General features: G+C 42.0%; 1 protein-coding gene across 3 annotated transcripts in view; it reads right to left on the bottom strand.

The window, feature by feature from the left end:
- PTPRE (protein tyrosine phosphatase receptor type E) overlaps positions 1-24,790 on the bottom strand; it is a 557,332-nt gene that overhangs the window by 384,201 nt on the left and 148,341 nt on the right. For 2 of the 3 annotated variants that reach the window (XM_029610014.1, XM_029610012.1), the window contains exons 1-2: positions 15,915-16,109; positions 2,847-2,942 (exon numbers count right to left, since the gene is read on the bottom strand). The gene's annotated coding sequence lies outside the window, so the exon portion shown is untranslated. Of the gene's footprint in view, positions 1-2,846; positions 2,943-15,914; positions 16,110-17,496; positions 17,756-24,790 lie in introns of those variants that run through there. The other variant, XM_029610013.1, reaches the window with a different exon arrangement.

Below are 24,790 nucleotides of genomic sequence, written 5' to 3' on the forward strand. Positions count from 1 at the left end.
ATTACGGAAGCTATTGTTCCCTGACAATTATCTACTAACTCTCCTACCTCCTTCTGAGGATCCACAAGCACCAAACTCTCCAAATGAGAATTAAACTCTTCTATATTAATTCTCTTTCTCCCCCATCGTCTTTTCCCTCAATTATCTTGCCCTCCAAAACCCTTTAGCTGCCCTTAAAAGAGAAGAAAATAGACCTATGGTCAGACCAGAACACAGACTTAATACCATCCCGTTTTAAATAATTATTTAAAGATTCCAAACTTCTAGAAGATGTGATTTTCAGACGTGTCAAACAAAGGATAACAATGCATGATAAAGTATAGAAAAATGAACTACAAGGAGAACAGTTTTCAAAGGGATCTAGACAGGCAACTTGCATCCCAAGCAGTGGCTAATATATGCATGCACTTTTAGTTGGATTAAAAAAAAGGCATTCCTAGGAGTTTGTTTAGATTGAGGGAGTAAACTATGCTTTCAAATATACACATGCAGCTCTATCCTGTATCTTCATCCATACAAATAGCATGTGCACTGAGGTATGCAGGTACTTTTATATCCATGTAAATGCAAATATCCAAGTAGGAATTAGCTAGGTGCCTTCTCTTTGAAAATTCACTGAAACTTACACACCTGCAGGGGATGCACAAAATAAGTACCACCTGTATTCATTCTAATCTCTACTTCTTCACTTCCTGCTAACTCACTCTGATGAGATAAGTGGAGGCCTCAGGAATCAGTTCTGGGATGGTTCTGTTCAATATCTTTAGGACTGAAATTGTGAAGAGTTGGAAGGAAAAGTTCTTTTTTTTTTTTGTGGATGATGCTTAGATCTGCAACAGAGTGGACATCCCTGAAGGAATAGAAAGAAAAAGACATGAGCTAAGAAAGCTCGGGGAATGGTTGACGGTTTGGCAGCTAGAAATCAATGCCAGGAAGTGCAGAGTCATGAATTTGGGAATAGTAATCTAAAGGAGCTGTATTGATTGTGTGTGGGGGGGTGGGGGTGGGGGGAACCAGAGATTGATGTGCACAGATTATGAGAGATAACTTGGGGTGATAGTAGCAAAGCAATACAATAAGGTGATAATTTTGGTCCAGAGGAAGGCTGAGTTGCATACAGAGGCATAATCAGCAGGAGAAAGAAGGTAATAATGCTCCATACAGGCCTCACTTGCAGTACAGTGCTCAGTTCTGGAGACTGTATGTCAAAAAAGATAGGGATAGGATAGACGTGGTCCAGAGAAAGGCAACCATAATAATGTGGGTCTGCAACGAAATTGAGGACCTAAATATATATACCCTAAAGGAGAGTAGAAACGGGGGGATATTATGTAGACTTTAAATTCCTGAAAGGTATTAATAATGCGCAAGAATCAAACCTTTTCCGATAGAAAGAAAGCTGTAGAACTAGGGTCATGATACGAAACTCCAAGGGGATAGAATCGGAAATAATGTCAGGAAATATTTTTTTTCATGGAAAGGGTGGTAGATACCTGGAATGCCCTCCCAGAAGAGGAGGTGAAGACAAAAATATTAATGGAATCCAAAAGGGCGTAGGATAAACACAGAGGATCCCTAGTGGCTAGAGAATGGAAATGAAGAAGTGATAACCTGCGGTAACTGTTGGAGTAGCATTTCTGCTTGGGGGTAACCCACCTGGAGAGGCAGTTACAACCCTAAACATCTGGTTGGGCAGACTGGATGGACCATTTATGTCTTTATCTGCCATCATCTACTATGCTACTATGTTAGTACTGTTTCTGATCATAGAGATATGACATGATGACAGAAGTGCTGTATACAGCTAACAGTATAATGGTGAATTGAGGAGACTGATCTACATATCTTATGGTCCAATTTTTAAAACTGAATAACCAGTTGGATCTGCTGTCAGATTCCTTCTCTGTGTAGAAAATGTATTTCAATGGATTACCCCTGCGGCTTAGTAGCAGTGTGTGACATGTTAAATTGGTGTTCAAAAACATCATAGGCTTGAGTCATTTGGGTCAAGTTGGAAAGACAAGAGAGTAAAGTATCAGTCCCCCACATAAATTGCCACGGGACAGCTTTCACAAGATTCCCTTTGTATCTGCCTTGCCAGCAAGGGCTCTTCCATGATCACTGGGAAGCGAGGAGTGGGTGGGATCTTATGGAAACAAGGTAAATCAGTGGTCAAAAATTTCTAAATTATATCTTACTAATCTAAAGGAAGGAATAGTGGTGAATTTGTGGGATTCATGAAAAGAAGAAAGAAAAAAAGAGAGCTTATCACACCGCAGGGAATGCAGCAAACTTACTAGAAACCTGGAAACCATTGCTTTATGTACATTTTACTACAGACCTTCATTATAATGATAACAGTTCAGCGTGTAATAGGCGTATATTAAACAGGGCTACTATGGAAAGCTGCTTCTAAGCCCAGTTAGAGTGAAAGTGCAGAATAATAGCATGGAAACCCTGTGGATGTGACTAAAACTACTTTACATTAAAGAGAATGAATGATCTGCTGTCATCTACCAGCCATGACCTCATTTCAATGGACTGCATTCAGAGTGAGCAGAAAATGCACAATTTCAAAACCAATTTCAATTCATTGTTATCACTCATGTCCATCATTTTAACTTCAATTCTTTAAAAACAAAAATCTTAAAAGCCAGATTGGTGAGCCTGCAGGTGTCTTAAATGCGGACAGTGCCTTCATACACGCTGCCTATTCATTAGCTAGGCTGTGCAACTCAGGTCAAAACAAAGAAGAGTCTCTCTTCGAAAAGCTGGTAAGTAGGTCATGAGCGATATATTTACATATCAGGATTATGATCCCAGAGAAGATACTTTGTGAAACTTACATCTGTTATAACCAGACAGTCCATCAATTCTTGAAGAAATGGGGATGGCCGGTTTCTTCCCAGTGAGTATCAGCAAAGATTTGTTTGAAGAGGAGCCTTGAAAAAAAAAAACCAAAAGAAACACTTCTTGAGTTACAAGCCTGCATGTGCTTATATCTGGTAATGTTTAAAGACCCATGAAACACAGTACAAGCTGTATTACCACACACCCTTAAATCAATTTGCTGCACTTGTCAAAGTGTAAATGGAAAAAAAAAATCAAAATTAAATGTCTGTTATCCTAATAAAATGGTCATAATGGGAATGGAGAGTACATCAACTGAGAGGTGAAATAATTCTTAGCACGATGTCATATGATATCTTCAACCAAATGAAAAACTCATCATAGACATTCCCTTATATAATATATGTTGAGCTGTCAAATTCATCTTGAATTGCACTGTATTTTGATAAAAAAAAATACAAATACAATCTTTAGCTACCACTGCATATTTTAAACTCTGCTTTATGGACATTTTCTCAGATTATGTAGTGTTATGAGACACAGGAATGCTCAGAGTATCTGATTGGCTGACTGTTGGCGTTTTATATCAGTATTTTATTTTGTTGTGCAATATAAAATTAATAGAATTTTATATGTGCAGAAAGTTTGGGCAATCTGACCACTTCTTTTTAAAGCTTTTTAATAGCATCAAATTTTTGGCAAAAGAATAGAGAGGCCCTTTCCTTTGCCATATTTTGATTGAAGTATTGTACTGGAGTCATCATAGTGCTGTGTTTCATGTTAATGTACATCCCTGGTTCCTTCTAAATATGTAATATGATCTCCCAACGGGCTTGTAATAAAGATTAGCCTACATGTACTACGGCTCACTGCACATCTGACACATTAAAATCGGCAACTTTCCTTCACCTGTACTTGTGCCTTGTCAGCAAATCAATCTGTCACGTCTTTCAACCTGAGCTCAGACTTAAATCAATTTGTACTAACTTCCATGAAAACAAATCTGACTGCATTAATTACAGATACCGTGATAATGGTGAAACTGATAAAAACCATCCCGTTACACTCTGAAACTCCTGTCTCATTCTATTTAAAACTGGCAGAAAGAGGTACAAATAAAAGGAAATATATTGTATTCTATTATTATTCTGAAAGGCGAAGCCTACTGTAGATTTTGTTCTGACACTGCCTGACATTTAGATATAGCACAAATATCAATGTGCCCTACTTATTGCTCTTGGTTCTCTCTCAGCTTTCTCTAATTGGGTCACAATGACAGAGCAGCTTGGGCAGAAAGTTTTTTTTTCTCCTAAAGTCAGCTAGAGATACCCTCCTCTCTTGCCCTCACTGCTGTGCTCGAGTACATCCCAGGCTTTTGCGTGAGGCATAAAGAGCTGCCTGGCACTGTCAGACAGGAGATCCCAACAGAAGTATTCAGTGATTCATCGTGTGCAGAGTCAACCCTAAAACCTATAGCAGATGGCTCTGAAAGTGGTCAGGGAGACTGCAGGTCCCTGGGTCCTTTGTACCCGTGAACCTGCTGGCTCGTTTTCAAAGGGAGCTTCCTTATTGGAATTTCCCTTTGCTGGCCGACAGCAGCCATGGATTCTGCATCTGTTTTTCCTGCCCGTGGGGAGTACAAGATGAGGACCATGTGTATACCTTCCCTTCTCCTCCCCTGCTTTCCAGCGTGGATACAACTGTGAACGCTGGGGAGCAGGGTGGAATCAGTTTTAAAACTGGCAGCCAAGACATGTTAATCATTATTAATGTGAGTAGATGCCACTGCTATTTGTCCTCCCCAAGAATAAGATAGTTTAAAGCAACAGCTCAGCGTAACCAAGAACATAAGAAGTTGCCATTACTGGGTCAGAGCAAGCCCAGCATCTTATTTTCGACAGTGGCCAATGCAGGGTCTGTTATGCAGAATGGCATACTTGCACTGCATGAAATAAAATATAAGGTACTAAGTACCATTCAGGAGGTAAAAACCTTTACATTAAAAGATGTTCTTTTGCATGGGGGCTAGAAGGTTATATATACTAAAAACGTATTGTTCCCTCCCCAGTACCTCTCTGTTTCCTCAATCCTGGAAGGGGATCTATATTCTGTCAGATGCTGCTTGATTACAAGGCAGCCAGGAGCAGAGTACCTGAAACTCAGCTTGTTCTTAATACTAAAATATTTTTGCCTCTGAAGCCTTTATAGTACTACTAATGATATGATTTGAAAGTTTGAAAATGTCACGGTGCACATGCAATCCATTCAGTCTCAAGATTGGAAAGGTGGACTCCCTGGAATATGCAAAATTTCAAAAGGCTTTCTTTACATTGGGGCTGATGTAATAAAACTCATGCTAAACTTGGCTTTAAATTTTAGCACAGGGTTTTCTTAACATGGGCATTAAAATTTACGGTCCCTGCAGGGATGAGGTAAACTAATGAAACCCCAAGTCCTCCTCCCTTCCTCGATTGCCAAACCTTCTCCCTGTTCTGGGATCCTCCGCTTTTCATACCTTTAAATGCTCGATGTCCAGCGCGTCCTGTGTTCCAGATAATAAATGGCCCGTGTTGATTTTCCGTCTCTCAGCCCGCCAAACCCCTCCCTCCCCACCTGGAATCCCAGCAGGGCTGTTCCCAATTGGTCCTGATCATTGACATGTCAGTGAAAGGACAGCCTTCTGAAAGGGGATTGGTCCTTTTACTGACTTGTGACAGTGGAGGGACCAATCATCAGTAAGCATTTAAAGGTATGAAAAAATGGAGGATCCCCAAGCCCAGAACGCTGAGCCAGACCTCGAGGAGAGAGGGGGAGAAGGATTTATCAGGCCAGCTGTGAGAAGTTTAAAACCTGCCTTTGAGCAGGCGCTAAACTTCCTGCAGTAGTAGGAGATGCACTGGGCAGCATCCCCACTAGTGCACCTCCTTGCCCTGGAGGGTAATTGCTAATTGGGCTATTACCATGCAATTTGCATGTACCCGCACTAAGCTTGCTATGGGTTTTTTTTAGTGTGGGTTTTTTCAGCGCTAAAGCCCTTTTTACATACCAGAACTATGTTAGCATTGAAATGCATCATCCCCATTGTGTGTGTGAGCACCTGGGACATATATGCTTGCTCAATCCCCAGTCCTTTCTCTCCCCATCATTCCATTCTCAGTCCTTTTTCTCCTCCCTACTTGATCCACCATTCCTTTGTGCTCCCCCTACCCCTTTAAGTCTCATTCTCCTTCCTCAACAGTTTATTTCCTTCTCTAAGCAGAATGGGATGACAACCACTACCACTCCAGGCTCAATTCCCCTTCTTCAGCAGCACCACCCCTAAGCCTCAATCTCCCCATCCGCATGTGTTTGTGTGTATGGGAAGCTCCAGCAACTTCTAGCAACTTGAAGGGAAACAAAACTATGGCTTTGAGCTGCTGCCTGACAATGTGGCCGCCTTGTTGCTTGGCAACCGGTTCAAAAGCTGATTGGTTGGCGAGAGACTACATGCTTTTAGACTCCTTTTATGGGAGAACTGCAAACAGATGGAAACTGATCTGTGCATGCATGGAAAGTTACATGCATAAATGTCCTACTTACAGAAATTTACAGAGAAAACAGAAAATTCATGTGTGTAAGATTCAAAACACAGACAATGACAGGAAAGCCACAGGCCTGATCAGCCAAACATACACAAAATACTCCTACTCACACAATCCTCATCATACACACACACCTTCACAACCACACACACCCTCAGACATCCACCCACCCATACACACCCACATAAACACTCCTCCACTCTCCCATACCCAGACAGCCCATATCCCTATGCCTCCTCTCCACACACACACAAACACCCTTCCCCCTACACATACCCAAGAAGAATAAGACCATTTCTATAGAAATTAGGCTTCCCCAGCCAGGTCATGACCCAAAGTTAAAGTTATCAAACTGGAGAGTATGTAGTATTTTGTATAATCTCAAAAGTGGAATCATAAAGGAATTAGATGTTCAAGTGCGAAAAGAAAAGAACACTTAGTTAATATTTTTTATGTCCATATCCAGGCCTGGCAGGAGCATTAGGTGGGATTAGGTGATCGACTAGGGTGCCAAAGTGGGCGGGGCACCACAGGTGGATGCAAGGGCACCATTTTTCAAATGCACGAAGGAAGGGTGATCGCAGTAACAGCATGCGAATGGAGGTTTGTGGAGCAGGAGACAAGGAGACATCAGGCGCAAGGCATGGAAGTGCATGTTATGCGCGTTAGGTAGTTCGAGGTAGGAGGGAGAGAGAGAGAGTACACCATGTGACATGGTGACGTTACCGCCTAGGGTGGCTGCAGATCCTTGTACCGGCACTGTCCATATCCCTGCATATGTATTGTTAATGGCGGTAACCTCTGACTAATTAACCAATAAATACCAGCTTTAAAAGGTTACAAAAGTAAGATTTATTTATGGAGGAAGGCGGGATTCCTCCAGGAGCACAAGCAAATACAAAGCAAACTGTGTATAATTCAGAATCTGCTCAAAGATCTGATGTGTGTGCTCAGCAATATAAGGGTGTCGGTCCAACCAATTAACAGATGTCTCCAAAAACCCGCCCATTCCCTTATAGCCAATCAATAAATTTTAGCATGTGTGTGTGTGCTCTTACTATGGGCAGAAGCCTCTTTTTATCATTAGCAGAGAATAAGACCAAGTTAACTTTCATTTTCCCAGGAATGATGTCATCTGTGCTGGCTGACTCTCTGGTAAGTTTAGTTATCATAGTGCTTCATAGTGCATATTACTGTTTACCACAAAGTGATTATTAGTGCAGTTTATAAGGGACTTTAAAGCTTAATTCTTACTGGATTGGGTTACTGAACAACTCATATGGTCTAGAAAAGTAATCTACCTCTCCATCAGAGAATTCTGGACACTCAGAGTAAATTCATCAGGAGAGGGCTTTAACATCTAAAATTGTGTTTGAGATGTGGTTCCTGGGGTCATTCCATGAAACACTAGCCCAGGGGTTACATAGAAAAAAAACATAATTTGACAAGCAGTTTGTAGATACAACAAACTACAGATTGATGGGCCATAAAATCTCAGACACATCATTTAAGCACCAACTTAAATCTTGTTCAGGATGAAAATGAGAACAGAAAGCTTTATGCTCAGAAACTACATCTCCAACTGTTGCTGCATACTAAGAGGAAAAAGAAAATACTGCTTGGTGACTACAAAAAATGGTGATATGAGACAGTTTCTGATATCTCAAAAGAAGAAGAAGAAAAAAGTAGACATTTTACAAATGAGAGAGCAGACAGGACTAGGCTGAGCTTATTGAAGGTCCTAGCCTCTCATGCTCTCCTTTGAACTCTGTAAGGGGGCAGTTCAAGCTCCCTCAATTGGTTGTGTATTTTCTCATAAAAAGGGGCAATGCACCCTGGCAGTAGGCTTATTGGATAATGTGACAAATTTAGCATTATCTGGCACATACTTCCTTCCTGGTGAACAATACATGCCAGCTATGTAAGTTGAAGTGATTTTGTTTGTTTGTTTTCTTTTTTAACAATAGCCCTGAAAACTCTATTCATCTCATTGCAACACAATCAGATCAATAAGTTATGTGCAATTTTTTTTATAGCAATCAGAGAAAACAGCTTGAAAACAAACCATTGAGAAGGCCAATCAGTAAACAACCCCTGCCTCCCCCCCCCCCCCCCCACACACACACACAACATAAAGCAAATAATCAGTGTGAAGAAATGAAATCTTTTCCAGGCCAGAGCACATGAAACAGCATTACAGCAAACAGCTTGAGACACATTTGAACAGCGGTAAATCTGAATATCATTCTCTTTCCCCAGGGTTTTTAGTTGATTGTTTGTAGCCTGCATTAAGTTATAGATAAGACAAAAACCTACATATTTTCCAAAGCTTTCAAAAACATGCAGTTTGTAGGGGAGATTAGCTGCAGTATGCTTAGAATTTTAGCCATTTTGTTTGTACGAGTTTCTTCTGATGAACAGAGTACAGAGCAGAAGGCATAAGATTGATGCCTCACATTTAAGGATAAGGTAGGGCTTTTTTATTGCCACTTGAAAAGATGGAAAGGAAGGGCAACGAAATAGCAGGTGATGATACCTTTTTTATTGGACTAACTTAATGCAACTAGGGCCTTGTACTACTGGGCCTCTGTAACACCAGCAACCCTCTGCGTTCTTCTCAAGTTACAAAAATCTTTGTCTTGGGAAACCTCAGTTGTTATCTCTCTGCTTTGTGGTGTGATGCCTGACTGTGTGTGTAATGTACTCCAATAAAGGCTCCATGCTCTGGAATGAGGTTCAAAATTTCATCTTTATCATTGCACCAAATACTTTTAAAAGTTCATAGCCAGCCAGAGAGTAAAGGGATTAATTTTATATATAATTAACTCTTTTGAACCAATTACAAAAAAGTCAGTGCAATTGTGCTTAACTCCCTCAGCATCTGACCTGCTCATGCAGTAAATTCTGAACAGTTTCATACCTGACATACTGCAAGATAAAATCCGCAGTATTCACTCATATTCCACTGGAGTTTGTCCCCCTTACTGGAGTAGTAAATCAAAATTTTATAACATGGTCTTTCTTAGAAGCTAAATAATGCTCTCCTAAGGAGTTGGAATAGTTTACGTAATTTGCATCTTGATGGATCGATTTAATGAAAACTCTCTTCTGTAGTCTCAAAGACCTTCCAAAACAGGCTGCTCGTACCACACGCACTCCAACAACTTCTCTGCTCTCTCCACTATGACCAATTTGGGAGCATGCTCAGATCATCCAGGCCGTACCAAATAGAAATTGTGGTCAGGGTAACTGGAACACGCCACTAAAAAGTCATCAGAGTTACATAAATATATTTTTCACTAGATTTCAAGAGCTACACTCCCTTCAGCAAGTCTAAATAAAATGAGCATGTTAATGCAAAAGATGATGCTACTCAATAGATCACAGGTTGCATTGCAATGATGGTGAAAAGAGGGTGGAGGTGGGAAGAAGAAAGGAGGAGAGGGTGATACATTGGTACATTAGCTAACACAATACCCCCTTTTTACCTTCCACCCCTTGACTCCCCATGGACCTTCAATCCCATTCCTTCAATTTGATTTCCCTCCCAAATCTCTTCTATCTACTGAGGCAGACCTCTAACACTCTTTCTACAACCTGTCCCCCATTCCCCCCTCCCCCCCCCCCACTCTCATGCTCCTCCAATCCTCTAAGAACATGAGAAGTTGCCATACTGGGTCAGACAGAGGGTCCATCAAGCCCAGCATCCTGCTCCCCTAAGCCAACTTTATTAATAGCAGTTTATGGATTTCTCCTCTAGGAACTTATCCAAACTTTTTAAAACCCAGCTACACTAACTGCCCTAACCACATCCTCTGGCAACGAATTCCAGAGCTTACATGTGTGTTCAGTGAAAAAGAACTTTTTTTTATTTTAAATGTGCTACATACTAACTTCATGGAGTGCCCCTAGTCCTTTTATTAACTGAAACAGTACAAAACTGATTCACATTTACCTGTTCTAGTCCTCTCATGATTTTATAGACTTCGATTATATGCACCTCCCCCCTCAGCCGTCTCCTTCTGCAAACTGAACAGCCCTAACCTCTTTAGCCTTTCCTCATAAGGGAGCCATTCTATCCCCTTTAATTTTGGGCGCACTTCTCTGTACTTTCTCCAATGCAACTATATCTCTTTTGAGATGCGGTGACCAGAATTGCACACAGTATTCAACATGTGGTCTCACCATGAAGTGGTAGAGAGACATTACGGCATTCTCTGTTTTATTAACCATTCCCTTCCTAATAATTCTTAACATTCCATTTGCTTTTTTGACTGCTGCATCACACCGAGCCGACATTTTCAATGTATTATTCACTATGATGCCTAGATCTTTTTCCTGGGTAGTAACTCCTAATTTGGAACCTAACATTGTGTAACTACACCATGGATTATTTTTCCCTATATGCATCACCTTACAATTGTGCACATTAAATTTCACCTGCCATTTGGACGTCCAATCTTCCAGTCTTGCAAGGTGCTCCTGTAATTTATCACAATCTGCATTTCATTTAACTACTCTGAAAAATTTTGTGTCATCTGCAAATTTGATTACCTCACTCATCTTATCCCTTTCCAGATCATTTATAAAAATATTGAAAAGTACTGGTCCAAAGTACAGATCCCTGAGGCACTCCAGTATTTACATTTTTCCACTGAGAAAACTGACCATTTAATCCTACCCTCTGTTTCCTGTCTTTTAACCAGTTTGTAATCCACAAAAGGACATTGCCTCCTATCCCATGACTTTTTAGTTGTATTAGAAGTCTCTCATGAGGGACTTTGTTAAACACCTTCTTAAAATCCAAATACACTACATCTACTGGTTCAGCTTTATCCACAAGTTTATTAACCGCTTCAAAAAAATGTAGCAGATTTGTAAGGCAAGACTTCCCTTGGGTAAATCCATGCTGGTTGTGTCCCATTAAACCATGTCTATCTATAAGTTCTATGATTTTGTTCTTCAGAATAGTTTCCACTAATTTTCCTGGCAGTAAGGTCAGGCTCACTGGTCTATAGTTTCCCAGATCACACCGGAGCCCTTTTTAAATATTGAGGTTACATTGGTCACTCTCCGGTCTTCAGCTACAATGGATAATTTTAATGATATTTTACAAATTTTTACTAATAGGTCAGAAATTTCATTTTTTAGTTCTTTCAGAAGCCTGGGGCATATACGATCTGGTCCAGGTGATTTGCTATTTTTTAATTTGCTAATCTGGCTTACTACGTCTTCCAGGTTTACCATGGTTTGGTTCACTTCATCCGAATCATCACCCTTGAAATCCATTTCCGGAACCAGTATGTGCTCAACATCCTCATTTGTAAACATGGAAGCAAACAATTCATTTAGTCTTACCGCGATGGCTTTATCTTCAATAAGTGCTCCTCTAACCCCTCAATCATCTAATGGAACAACCAATTCCCTTGCAGGTTTCCTACTTCAGATATATTTTAAAAAGTTTTTATTATGAATTTTAGCTTCTGCGGCCAACTTCATTTCAAATTCTCTTTTAGCCTGACTTATCAATGTTTTACATTTAACTTGACAATGCTTATGCTTTTTCCTATTTTCTTCAGATGGATGCTTCTTCCAAGTTTGAAGGAATTTTGTTTGGCTAAAACAGCCTCTTTCACCTTGCCTTTTAACAACGGCAGTAATCATTTGGCCTTCCTTCCACCTTTCTTAATGTGTAGAATATTTCTGGACTGTGTTTCTAAGATGGTATTTTTAAACAATGACAAAATAATCTCCAAAGAGCCTAGAATCTTCATAAGTAAGCACCCAAAAAATTACAAGGAAACTCTTAATACAGCCAAATTTTGGGGTAGATTTACAAATCTATGCATGCGTGTACTTTTGTTCGCGTACCAAGCGCGAACAAAAGTACGCGGGATTGTATAAGATACGCGCGTAGCCGAGCGTATCTTATAAAATCCAGGGTCGGCACGCGCAAGGGGGTGCACATTTGTGCACCTTGCGCGCGCCTAGCCCTGCGCACGCTGCCCGATCCATTCAACCCCCCGCACCTTCCCCTCCCTAACCCACCCCCCGGCCCTATCTAAACCTCTTCCCTACCTTTATCTTAAAAGTTACTACTGCCTCCGGGCAGTAGTAACTTACGCGCGCCGGCGCAGCAGGCCCAGACACAGGCCGTTGTGTCAGGGCACTCAGCCATGCCCCCGAAACGCCACCGAGCTGGAAACACTTCCCCCGACACGCGTCCCGGGGCTTGCGCGTGCCGCCGAGCCTATGCAAAATCAATAACTTGTTAATCAATACTGTATCAGCAATTCAGACAGTAATGCACGGGCCAAATGGACAGCTCAATTATATGCGGATCAGACAGAAATAGAAATAGGTGGGGTTTTTTAATTGCAATGAAAACATTGCTGAAAAACAATCAATGTGTTCCAAAATTAGTGGTCAACAGTTCAGCAACATATACCTCTAATTTTGGAACACATTGATTGTTTTTCAGCAATGTTTTAACTGCAATTAAAAAAAACCTATTCCTGTTTCTGTCTGATCCGCATATGATTGAGCTGTCTGGGTGGCCCATGTATTGCAGGGCACACTGTCTAATTTGCTGATGCAGCATCAATTAACAGGTTATTAATGCAAGACAGGGTTACATATAAAATTTGGCTGTATAAAGAGTAATTAAAATTTCCCATTATTACTACACTGCTAAATTGGTTAGCTTTCCTGATTTCTCTTAGCATTTCATCATCCATGTCATCATTTTGGCTAGGTGGAGTGCAGATTGGACTTGCTGTCTGACAGCCAGGAGCTCTTGCACTGGGTGCATACATACAACCTCTCATTGGCAAGTAAAAAAATCATACATGTGACACTTGGTGCAGAAGACTGGAAGGCCCCCCTCTGGCTGCTGGACTGCTGCCTTCAACTTAATTTTGTTGAGTTCCTAGTTAAGTTTAGGTTGCTATGGGAGTAGAAATGCATACAAATAGAATCCTTTAAATTTATTGGTATATTCACTATTAATCTGGCAGTGACCTACAAGAGTATAATTAAACTCTCAATAAGATGTGGTGCAACAATGTAATTTAGATAAGAGCCTGATTGATTTTTAATGAGAAAGTGTCTCTTGCCTATAAATCAAAGGATGGGCTAGGGGTTTATGGGAGTGGGGTGAGAGGAAGGGAAAGACAGACACTAGAATTAACTTTCTCTGGCTTGCTTATTACCTCAGACACACACATACACGCACTAAAGAATATACCCCTTTATTTCACATCTCCCCAAACATTTTTAAGTCCTAAGATTTCCCAAAGCAATAGTTACCAATCCTTTTCAGCCACCAGCAAGATAATCTCCTCTCAATGCTCCCACCGGATTGAAGGTTACTGAGCTCTTCCCCTGCAATATATCTTGTGCTTCCCCTACCAGCAGATCTATGGCCTCCCTCCCTATTGCACATTACAGACCTCATGGCTTTGGCAGTGCTATCAACAGAAAGCAGTGAGCATGCTGGGGACTGAGTCACGCTATGCTCACAGGCCCCACCCCCTTCTGGGCAGAAAGTGGGGTTGTGGGCTCAAGATGATACAATTCTCTCTCTCACTGCTTTCTGTTGATAATGCTGCTAGAGTCACAGTATTTGCAGGGAATCAGAGGTCCATTGAGGGGAGATTAAGGAAAGGGGATTCACTGCAATGGGTGGAAAATCAGATCTTATGTCCAGTTAGGGGCAGGATTGGCAGTCTAAGATATTGAGGGACAGGAAAGATGTTGTCTCCAGATTTTTACTGATCTAAGCACTGGCCCAGTAGGTCTGTGCAAATAGCCCGAGATAGAAGAACCCAGAAGAAGTATGACATGCTTAAAACTGAAAATAGGATGTCAACGCAACTCTCCTCCAAATACTGCATAATAAAGTAATGCAGCCACCAGGTGCATTATTATCAACATCACAGAAAGAACAGACACTACAGGTAAGGTCTTGCTTCACTGTCCCAGTTGTACTTAATCATGCAAAATGTCATCACCTGGTAATGATTTGGGGAATGAAGAATCTCATTCTGGATGCAAGAGTTTAGGGGAAATTAATTACACACAGCCGTGCAGTCTAATCTCTTACAATCATTTGCTTGCTACGGTAATCTAAGAATGCATTTCCAAGGAAGAAGAATTGGAAACACACGAACAAACACTACTGAAAAGAATTCTGTCCTTTGTTTTCCTATCCATACTATTCTTGCAATCTTATGTATTCACTGGAAAAGGAAGGAAACAATACCTTTCAACCAAATATAACACGGATCCTTTTAAAATGGTAATCCGTGACAGTAGATTTCAATTACAAGAATTCCTTTTTATGAGCATCAGATTTAACAGAATATCTTTCAAACATCACAATGTGCCTCATCCTAAAGATGTGTAAAAAAAAAAAAAAAAAGCAATTCCTATTGCAAAAGCATTTTATCTGATCCCCAGGGATCAACTGCATTTCTCATCAGAAGAATCTGCTTCACTTGGAAAGCAGAACTATGAGTTCTGGGGGTTTCATTTTCTTTTGGGTAAAGTTTCACAAAGCACGGTACTGTTTGCTGCTGCCACAAGATAAAAGCCTTATTCACTTTCCTCACCACTAAGGACAAACAATAAGAGCAGATGAAATTCACATAATACTTATAGGGCAAAGTGCTCGCTCATTCCAGTGGGAGAAAATGATCTATATTTACGCTCAGCATCCTGTTGTAGCTTACTTGCCCCCATCATTCTGCCAGAAACAACTCCCGGCTGTCTCTGAAATGTTGTTTTAGCTGAGCGTGCAATCCATAAAAATAAGATAAAAACTCCACAATCAGAACTTGTTTGCAGTCACTGGTAAAGAACTAGGACCACTGGTGAGCAGCTAAAGACGCAATTCACCATCGGACTGCATCGGTAAAATATATCACCAGGGTATTCAGAAAATGTAAGAATGACGCTTGCAAAATATCCTATTTACAGAGCCTTATGTTACACACATGATAACACTATTGAGGAACACAACTGCCTTTAGAACAACCAAGACTCTCTCTCAGCAAAATGCCTCTCTCTTGAAATGAACATGTTTTCAAAGAGGCTCCTTGACATTATGGACAGTCAACAATATTTCCTTTTTTCATTATAATTTTCTCTCTTAACATCTGTGCAGAAATAAAAATGTAAAGGTTTGGAAAGCTTCCTCTTATTTAACCCCTTCCTCTGTCATGAATGTAAATAATCTGGGAGCTAGTTTGCTGCTTCTTGTTAATAGTCCATTGCAGACAGCAGACTAACACATAGAAAGAGAGAGCAAGACAGCATAAGCAGCTGAAGACAGGATTTGGGAAGTAACATTTTCAACAAGGTGGTGTGGGAAGAGTGAGAGGTGGGGTAGCAGGAAGGAAAAGTGACCATAATAAAAGGTTCACCTCTTTTATTCAAAAAAAAAAAAAAAAACCCCAACCCTGTGAAAATATATCAAAATACCTTATTTGAATATTCTTGTATCTTCATATACCTTCCAGCTTTTCAGATTTTCTATCTTTCTGATTACAGTTCATCAGTCTAACACAGGTTTATTTTGTCCTTTTTTCATCTCTTGTATTCTCTAGCAGTTTATCTTGGTTAAACAAGCATCTTTTACTTCTCAGAGGCTGTCCTGCTTAGAGAATGTCTCCTCTAATTCATCTACTACTTAGCTCCAACAGCAAAAGCATTTCCTGTTTCATTCTGGGAGTTACAGCAGTTGACTGTAAATGGACTTCCTGAATTTTTTACCACAGTTCATGTGAATTTCATCACTAGAGCATACCACTATTTCCTCACAAAAGTCATGGACTCCTTCCTTTCATATAACACACAAGAAGCATAAGAGGGAACTGGTTATGAATACATTCTCTGCATGGTAAAGAAAACCCCAGCAAATGAAAGCTATTTGATACAATAAGGTGGCTATGGCAATATGAAGCAATAGCTGTGACCAGGGCAGGATTGACTCTACTTGCAGGGAAGAGCCCTGCAGGATCCAACCATCGACAGGCAGACACGGGTGAGGCAGAGACCCGTTAGGACCTTTACCTATTCCAGCTCTTGTTCCCCTCAGGTTGAGCCTTTGGGCGCTGGGGCCATCAGGACTTAGGTGGGGTCTCTGCTGGTAACAGAAGATAAGGTCCATTTTTAACTAGGTTCGTAGGCAGGCAGCAGTCAGGCATGTCCAAGGTCCAGGCGATGGTCAGAGGCAGGCAGCAGTCAAGCATATCTGTCATGCAGGTATCCGTCTGAAGAAAAAGAAGGGGGATGGATAGGTAGGGCAGGCAGGCGACAAGGGTGAAGACAACTGGAGCAGAACTGAAGACAAACTGGACAAGACTGAAGACAAGGTGGATATAGTTGGAACAAAGACAAAACGCTGGGAAGCAACACACACTACAAAGCGTAGCTGGACCTGTTGCTGAGGCCAGTTGTGTCTGAAGCGCTGCCCTTTTATAGGACTGGGGTGCTGATGTCATCAATAGGGGCTGTGGGGGATTTTCCGCTGCAGTCCCTTAAAGTACTGGCAAGAGATGTGTGCTTGGATGCCTAGGGAGAGGCACGGCACTCAGAGGCCGGCAGCATCCGCCGTATGTGTTGGCGGTGTCTAATTCGAGGTATAGCTGGTTAGGCCAGCGGTGTCCCGTCACATAGCAGGCTATCTTTGCATCTCACTGTGCTGGAGGGTGGCATCTTGCTGGTGTCAGGCCACATCAGAAGCCAGCGAGGACCCAGCCAGGAAGGTACGTGTGGCAGTTTGCGGGAGCAGCCTGAAACACCGAACTTAATAGTTTAATAAAGTCAACTAGTCTCCAAAAGGTGGACCAACCCTTCAGAATTCATAAGGACAGCCAAAATGCAACAGATAAGCTCTGAAAAAGATGAGCCTATTGCTGAAGGACAACAGAACACAATTAAATCGAATTGAAAAGGCATCATTGTATCATTCTAGCTCTATGTTTTCTGACCTGTGAGTTGGAACCCCCAAATGTAGCTGTAAAATTAGTGGAGGGGGTTTCAAAAATGAAAGACCACTTACCCTATCCCCCCCATGGACATTAGCTGCCTTCCTCTCTCCAGACTCCCATTCCGACCTGTAAACTTCAATGACAGTCAATGTAGAGCCTGTGAGCCAGAACACATTCACAGATCCTGGTCCCTCCTCCTGCATGGGCTTCCTGTTGCACAAGGCTGGGTCTTGTGAGTGCACACTTATTCTCAGGCCCCCAGGTCACTTTTCGTGTTGTTGCTGCTTCTCTGCTTCATGTGAGTGCAGGAAGAGAGCAAGCAGACGAGCTCTGAGGAGAAAGAGAATGGAGGTTTGCTGGGGGAGAAGGAAGGGAGGTAAAATACGTACTATATCCACCAATCAAGAAAAAGACTTTGAAATGATCATATCTGTTGACATCAGGGTAGCATAATAGTGTGACAAGGCATTCTTACCTACACACACACATACCCAAGCTCCCATTCTCACACACACACACAACACCCAGGGCTCCTATTCCTACACACAGAAAACTCTCAGGCTCCCATTCTTTCACAAACAAAACACTCAGGATCCCATTTTTTCACACACAAACACCCACACTCAGGCTACCATTCTCACATACACACACCCAGGCTTCCATTCTCATGCACAATACCTACACTCAGGCTCTCATTCTCACATGCACGCACCGAACCTTACTGCCAAACCAAACCCCTTCTTTCGCCACTGTGTTGCTTCAGCGGGGGCCTTCTTCGCCACCACAGGGATGGGCTCCTGTGGCAGCCTTGCTTCGGCAGGGTTCTTCTTCACTGCTGGGCGGGATGAGTTTCCCCAGCCGCCACAGGCCTCCTCCTCTTTTGCCGCCAGGTGGGATAGGCACCCCCAGCGGTTATAAAGCCTTTTCTTCTTTGGGCGGGATGGGATCCCCTGACCTCGTGGTGCCCCCTATAGCCTGGCCCCTCTTGCTACGCCATTGTGTCAAGGATATTCAAATACCACAGAGGTATAAACAATGCACAAGAAGCATTCTTCAGCAGAAAGGAACTTCTAGAATAAGAGATCATGATATGAGGTTCCAAAGTGATAGGTTAGAAGTTACATCAGAAAATAGTTCTTCACAGGCTTGATAGTGGAGGGGGCATTTTCCTATAATTATTTTGTGAATACTGCTTTAATTTTTAGTCTAGGAATATCCTGTAATTTGATTTTTTTTTTTTTTTAAGATATGTTGTATGCATTTTTTTGCATATGCTAATATAACCCCAATTCAGGGTATGAGCTGAATTCTAATGGGGCCATAAAAAATCCCAGGGACTGAGTCCCATTGTTACAGTCATTAGTCCTTTTGCCCCGGGGTGTGGATTCTCGATCTCTGGTGGGAAGGTTATCCTTCAAGGCCCAAAGCATAGGTGGAATCTCTTCCTTGTGTGTTACTATCAGCTCCTTGGAGCAGGCTGGACTCATTGGTGGAGCATTCAAATAAAAAGTTTACTGTGAATAATTACGTTGCATAAATAATGTGATGTCCAGTTACATCCAGGTTAACTGTTCTCATGGAGTACAGAATTAAGGTGTCGCTATCTCTGTGGGAGTATCCCTCAGTGCAGGATCATAAGACTAGTTTAACCTCAGGCAGTGGAATGAGGTAGGCTGGGGGTGTCCTAAGTATAGATGGATTCTACCCTACAGTACCTGAGGTCCAAGCACTTTCCAGCTATTCAAAACCTATCAGTGTCCTGTATCCTGGGGTGAAGAATCCTTTGAGGGGGGTCGCCAGATGTCACAACTATTTTTTCTCTTTCGATCTCCTTTCCAAAACAAATGGTTATAGATCTTCCTGGAGGAAAGGCCTCTCACTGTGTACAATAATATTTAAACATAGTAATGACGGCAGAAAAAGACCAAATGGTCCATCCAGTCTGCCCAGCAAGCTTCTTACGGTAGTAACTGCCGCTCCATGCAGGTCACCCCCATGATTCTGTTAAGGGTAGTAATATTAGAAATCAAAACCAAGCAACTGTCTAACCCACAACTAGAGTGAACAGCCTTCCTGATAATTCATACAATGCTGTTGCTTGAATGTGCTTTGCTTTTGAACATGGCTGTAGAAGCAGTCCTGTGCTTTTTCCATGATGTCTGCATATCAGTACCTTAGACCAGTGGTCCCCAACCCTGTCCTGGGGGCCCACCAGCCAGTCGGGTTTTCCAGGATATCCACAATGAATATGCATGAGAGAAAATTAACATGCAAATTACCACTGCCCTAGACCATAAAAGTCAGGGCCCAACGTTTGTTGTCGGCTGAATTCAATTCCCCTTTGCTCCCTCCCTCCCCCACCGTTGAAGCGGAGAGCGATGCTGCAATTGTGTCAAAATCATGTATGTTAATTGGTTAAAGGTAGTAATCCCTATGCTAATTGGTTAAGGGTGAAATGTTAATAATTCCTCTCCTGCATGCAAGAATAAGCATCTTTCCTCCCTGGGCAACCACATACCCATTAGGCTACAGGGTTCTTAACTGTCACTCAGCCTTACTGATGTAGACATGGACTTCACTTTTACCTTGACATCACTATCCTGTGTATCCATGCAACTAGAATAAAATAACCAATAATATATTCTTACAATGAGGTCCAAACTTTCATCTTTATTTTTACAGCAATAAAGGTACACAAAAAAACAAATATATAAGCTGAAACCTTTTTACTATTCTAAATTAATACATTTCTTGACTAGCTTTAGGGAGTTATTACTCCCTTCTTCAGGTCTGAATGAGCAAAAAATTGCATTTACCAGAAAATACAAGTGAATCATAAAGAGAATTCCAATGATAGTGTAAAAGGGAAGGACATATAGGGGAGGGGAAGGGGTTCATGGGGCTCAGAAAATGACAGACAGTAGGATTTTATGGCTCATAATGAGTGAAGAAACCCAGGTGTTGCTGAATCCTCTCTTGTCAGTTTTGAAGTGTCTAATCATTTTAACTTCAAAAGTTTTACATTCCTGGATTGTTTTAAAAATGTCCTTTAATTATCATGGTCATAAAGTCATTGATGCAGTGGTCTGGTTTCAAAAGAAGAATATCATAATCCCAAAACTCTTAAGATTAAAAATTAAAGCAGTATTCACAAAATAATTATAGGAAAATGCCCCCTCCACTATCAAGCCTGTGAAGAACTATTTTCTGATGTAACTTCTAACCTATCACTTTGGAACCTCATATCATGATCTCTTATTCTAGAAGTTCCTTTCTGCTGAAGAATGCTTCTTGTGCATTGTTTATACCTCTGTGGTATTTGAATATCCTTGACACAATGGCGTAGCATTGGTTCATACCCAATTCAGGGTATGAGCTGAATTCTAATGGGGCCATAAAAAATCCCAGGGACTGAGTCCCATTGTTACAGTCATTAGTCCTTTTGCCCCGGGGTGTGGATTCTCGATCTCTGGTGGGAAGGTTATCCTTCAAGGCCCAAAGCATAGGTGGAATCTCTTCCTTGTGTGTTACTATCAGCTCCTTGGAGCAGGCTGGACTCATTGGTGGAGCATTCAAATAAAAAGTTTACTGTGAATAATTACGTTGCATAAATAATGTGATGTCCAGTTACATCCAGGTTAACTGTTCTCATGGAGTACAGAATTAAGGTGTCGCTATCTCTGTGGGAGTATCCCTCAGTGCAGGATCATAAGACTAGTTTAACCTCAGGCAGTGGAATGAGGTAGGCTGGGGGTGTCCTAAGTATAGATGGATTCTACCCTACAGTACCTGAGGTCCAAGCACTTTCCAGCTATTCAAAACCTATCAGTGTCCTGTATCCTGGGGTGAAGAATCCTTTGAGGGGGTCGCCAGATGTCACAACTATTTTTTCTCTTTCGATCTCCTTTCCAAAACAAATGGTTATAGATCTGCCTGATGTGAATTTTCAAAGGAGTGTGCGCGTAAATGTAACATACTATCGCAGCAATTTTCAAAAGCCATTTATGCACATAAAGTGCACTTACACAGATAAATCCTATGGACAATTCAATGGCATATATTGTAGCAATTTTAAAAAGCCCACTTGCATGAGTAAAGTGAATTTTCATGTGTAAAACCTAGTTTTCCGCAAGTAAATGCTTTTGAAAATCAGGCCCTTAAGGCTTTTCTCCCATTCTGTGTCTATGGTAAAATACCTTGATGAATCAGGCCCTTAAAGGCAAATTTGAAAAGCCCCGCGCTAGCCAAAACCGGAAGATATGCGCACCAGTTGGGCCGGCGCGCACCGAGTGAATTTTAAAAGCTGTCCATGGATGTGTGCATCTCCCGCTGCGCACACAAGTGAAAAGTGGCAGGGTTTGGGCATGGTCTGGGTGGGCTATGGGTACGTCGGGGCCAGCCAAAAAATGTGCACCTTACGCGCAACATCATGCGCCGGGGTCTTCTACCGTGTAAATTTACTTTCTACTAAGGATGGCGTGTAAGTATTAAAACAACAACAAAAAAAAGGTCGGGGCTAACAGGAGGGAAGGGAGGCTAGTCAACACCGGGGGTTTGGAAGTCCTGTCCCTTAACTAGGCAAACTGGGAACCAACTGGGAAAACTAGCTACGGTGTTGGTGTGTGTCCCTTGTAAAATTCCCCCCACTTACGCGGTAGAAGCTGCATTTGCGTGCACATGTACGTGCATCCATTTAAAATTGCACGCACATGTACGTGCATCCAGGCTATGTTACAACATACGCGCATATATGCACATATGTTATAAAATGGATGCGTCTCTGGGTATGGGTCGACGAACGTGTGCATGTGCACCCCGCATGCCTGTTTAAAAGTTACTGTGTGCAAACTTTTTTTCTTTTGTGAGTTTTCATGCAAATTCAATGCTAAAGAGTGACTGAGATGCAAAATTATGAAAAAAAAGCTCATCAGCTATGAATGCACAATTAGGCTAAGTGAGAATTAACTAGTAGCTGGGTCTGTCTGGCAAGCAGCAAGCATAGTAGCTAGGAGAAATGAAAGCATTCATGGAACAGAGTCTCTATGACAGGCTGTGCAGGACACCCAGGATGCTGGATGTTAAGGTACTGGCTGCTATTTGGATTAGGTTACAATGATGGCATGAAACTAGTAGCTAGGTCTGTCTGGCAGGCTGAAATTACAATAACTAGAAATCTTTGCAGAAATGTAGGCACTCACATAGTCAGGTTTGTCCAGCAAGTTATGCAGCGGACATGGGAGGCTGGATGGTCAGGCAACAGGTACACTGTCAGGCAGGGCTGGTGCTACCATTTTTGCTGCCCTGTGCAAACAGTTACTGTGCTGCCCTCCCCCCACTCCATTCAGTCTCTTTCCCTGGCTCACCAAAAACAAAAGCACAGACCCACTTCCAGCCGTACAAACTCTAAAAACTGACACCACTCCCATACTCCTGTTCACTGAATAGTAGTAAGTGCCTGAGAATATTAAAAAGTGAGTCCAACTGTGTAAACTGTAAGTCCTAGAACATGGGCTCTGAAGTCTGATTCTTGCAAATGATCTGATTTACTCTTTTCATTCTGGGGCAGATTTTAAAACCTGCACATGGGCGCAGATTTGTTCGTGCAACCCGGTGCGAACAAATCTACGTCCCATTTTATAACATGCGCGCATGTTATAAAATCCAGGGTCGGCGTGCGCAAGGGGGTGCACAATTGTGCAACTTGCGTGCGCCGAGCCGCGCAGCTTGCCTTGGAGGGAACTTTCCTTCCACCCCCCTCGCACCTTCCCCTCCCTTATCCGCCCCCTAGCCCTACCTAGAACCCTCCCCCCTTACCTTTGTTGAAGAAGTTACGCGCACCGGCCGATGGCCGGCCCGCGATCCCGCTGGAGGCTCAGGCCACACCCCGCCCCGGACCGCCCACGCCCCGCCCCTTTTTACAAGTCCCGGGACATATGCGCGTCCCGGGGCTTGCGCGCACCACCGAGCCTATGCAAGATAGGCTCGGCGCGCTTAGGGCAGCTTTTCGGGGGTTACGCGCGTAACCCTTTGAAAATCTGCCCGTCTGTGTATATGGGATAAAAGCCTAGTAAATCAGATCCAAAACGACTTAACTAAATAGACACACATTAAATAGAGTTCAATCCACCTAACTTTAAAAAAAAAGCTAATGAACTTGAAATTACATAGGAATATGATTATATACTTTGTTAAGTTGAAAGAAGACCAGAGGTCCATCCAAATCTTCTAATTGTTCTATGTGGCTACGTATAACACTAAAAATGATTTTAATTGCCAGAATCTGGCACCAGCAGAGTTTAAATCAATGCTCAGAGACTTCTTAAGTTCTTTCTCTTGAATGAGCTATCTGCCATCTAGGGTTGGATGTCCTCCAGCTACCTCACTTTGGTTTGACTTTAGTGACCAACTCTGGCCAATGCTGAGCCTGCATGATAACTAAGTAACTTGATCAATATGTTCCCCTGAAGCAGGCATTGCTACACAGGCACCGCTGAAACATCAGTTGATGTCTATACATTCACTGACACATTACTTTTATTTGTATTTAAAGAAAATAATTAAAAAATGGATGGACTGTAGGAGCAAATGATTGATTTTTGTGGTCTGTAGCAAATTATTGCAGTTTCACAGCACTTTTATCTGATACTCCTTGGTATCAGCATTGAATATTTCTGAATCTGAGCCGGTTTGTGTTCATTTTTCAGTCTAAGTGTCCAGGCACCCTCTTTTGTACATTTTCATCCTCTTGCCACTAAGTTCCCTCTGTGTTTATCCCATCCCTGTTATTATCACCACCTTCTCCAGCAGGGCATTCCAGGCATCTACCACCTTTTCTATGAAAAAATATTTTTAAATCTTGTTCCTCAACCTACCTGGAGCTACATATCATGAGCCCTAGTTCTACAACTTCCTTTCCATAGGAAAAGGTTTGTTTCTTATGCATTTTTAATACCCTTTAGAGCAGGGCTTCCCAAACCTATCCTGGGGACATCAGAGCCTGTTGGGTTTTCAGGATATCCACAATAAATATGCATGAGATAAATTTGCATACACGGAGTCTCCATGGTATACATATGTATGGCTGTGGGGTCCCCAGGACAGGTTTGGGAAGCCCTGCTTTAGATATTTAAAAGTCGATGCCATATCCCTCTCTCTCTCCTTTCCTCTAGGGTATACATATTTTTAGGTTTTTAGATCTCACTCTTATCTTTTGGTGCAGATCCCACATCATTTTGGTTACCTTTCTTTGGATCACTTCTATCCTATCTTTTTTGCGATATGGCCTCTAGAACTGAACACAGTAATCCAGGTGTAGCCTCACCAGGGGCACATAAAAATATGATTGCCATCCTGGGTCAAGCCCAG

Source organism: Rhinatrema bivittatum, chromosome 7 (genome assembly GCF_901001135.1).
Source record: "Rhinatrema bivittatum chromosome 7, aRhiBiv1.1, whole genome shotgun sequence".
Lineage (NCBI taxonomy): Eukaryota > Metazoa > Chordata > Amphibia > Gymnophiona > Rhinatrematidae > Rhinatrema > Rhinatrema bivittatum.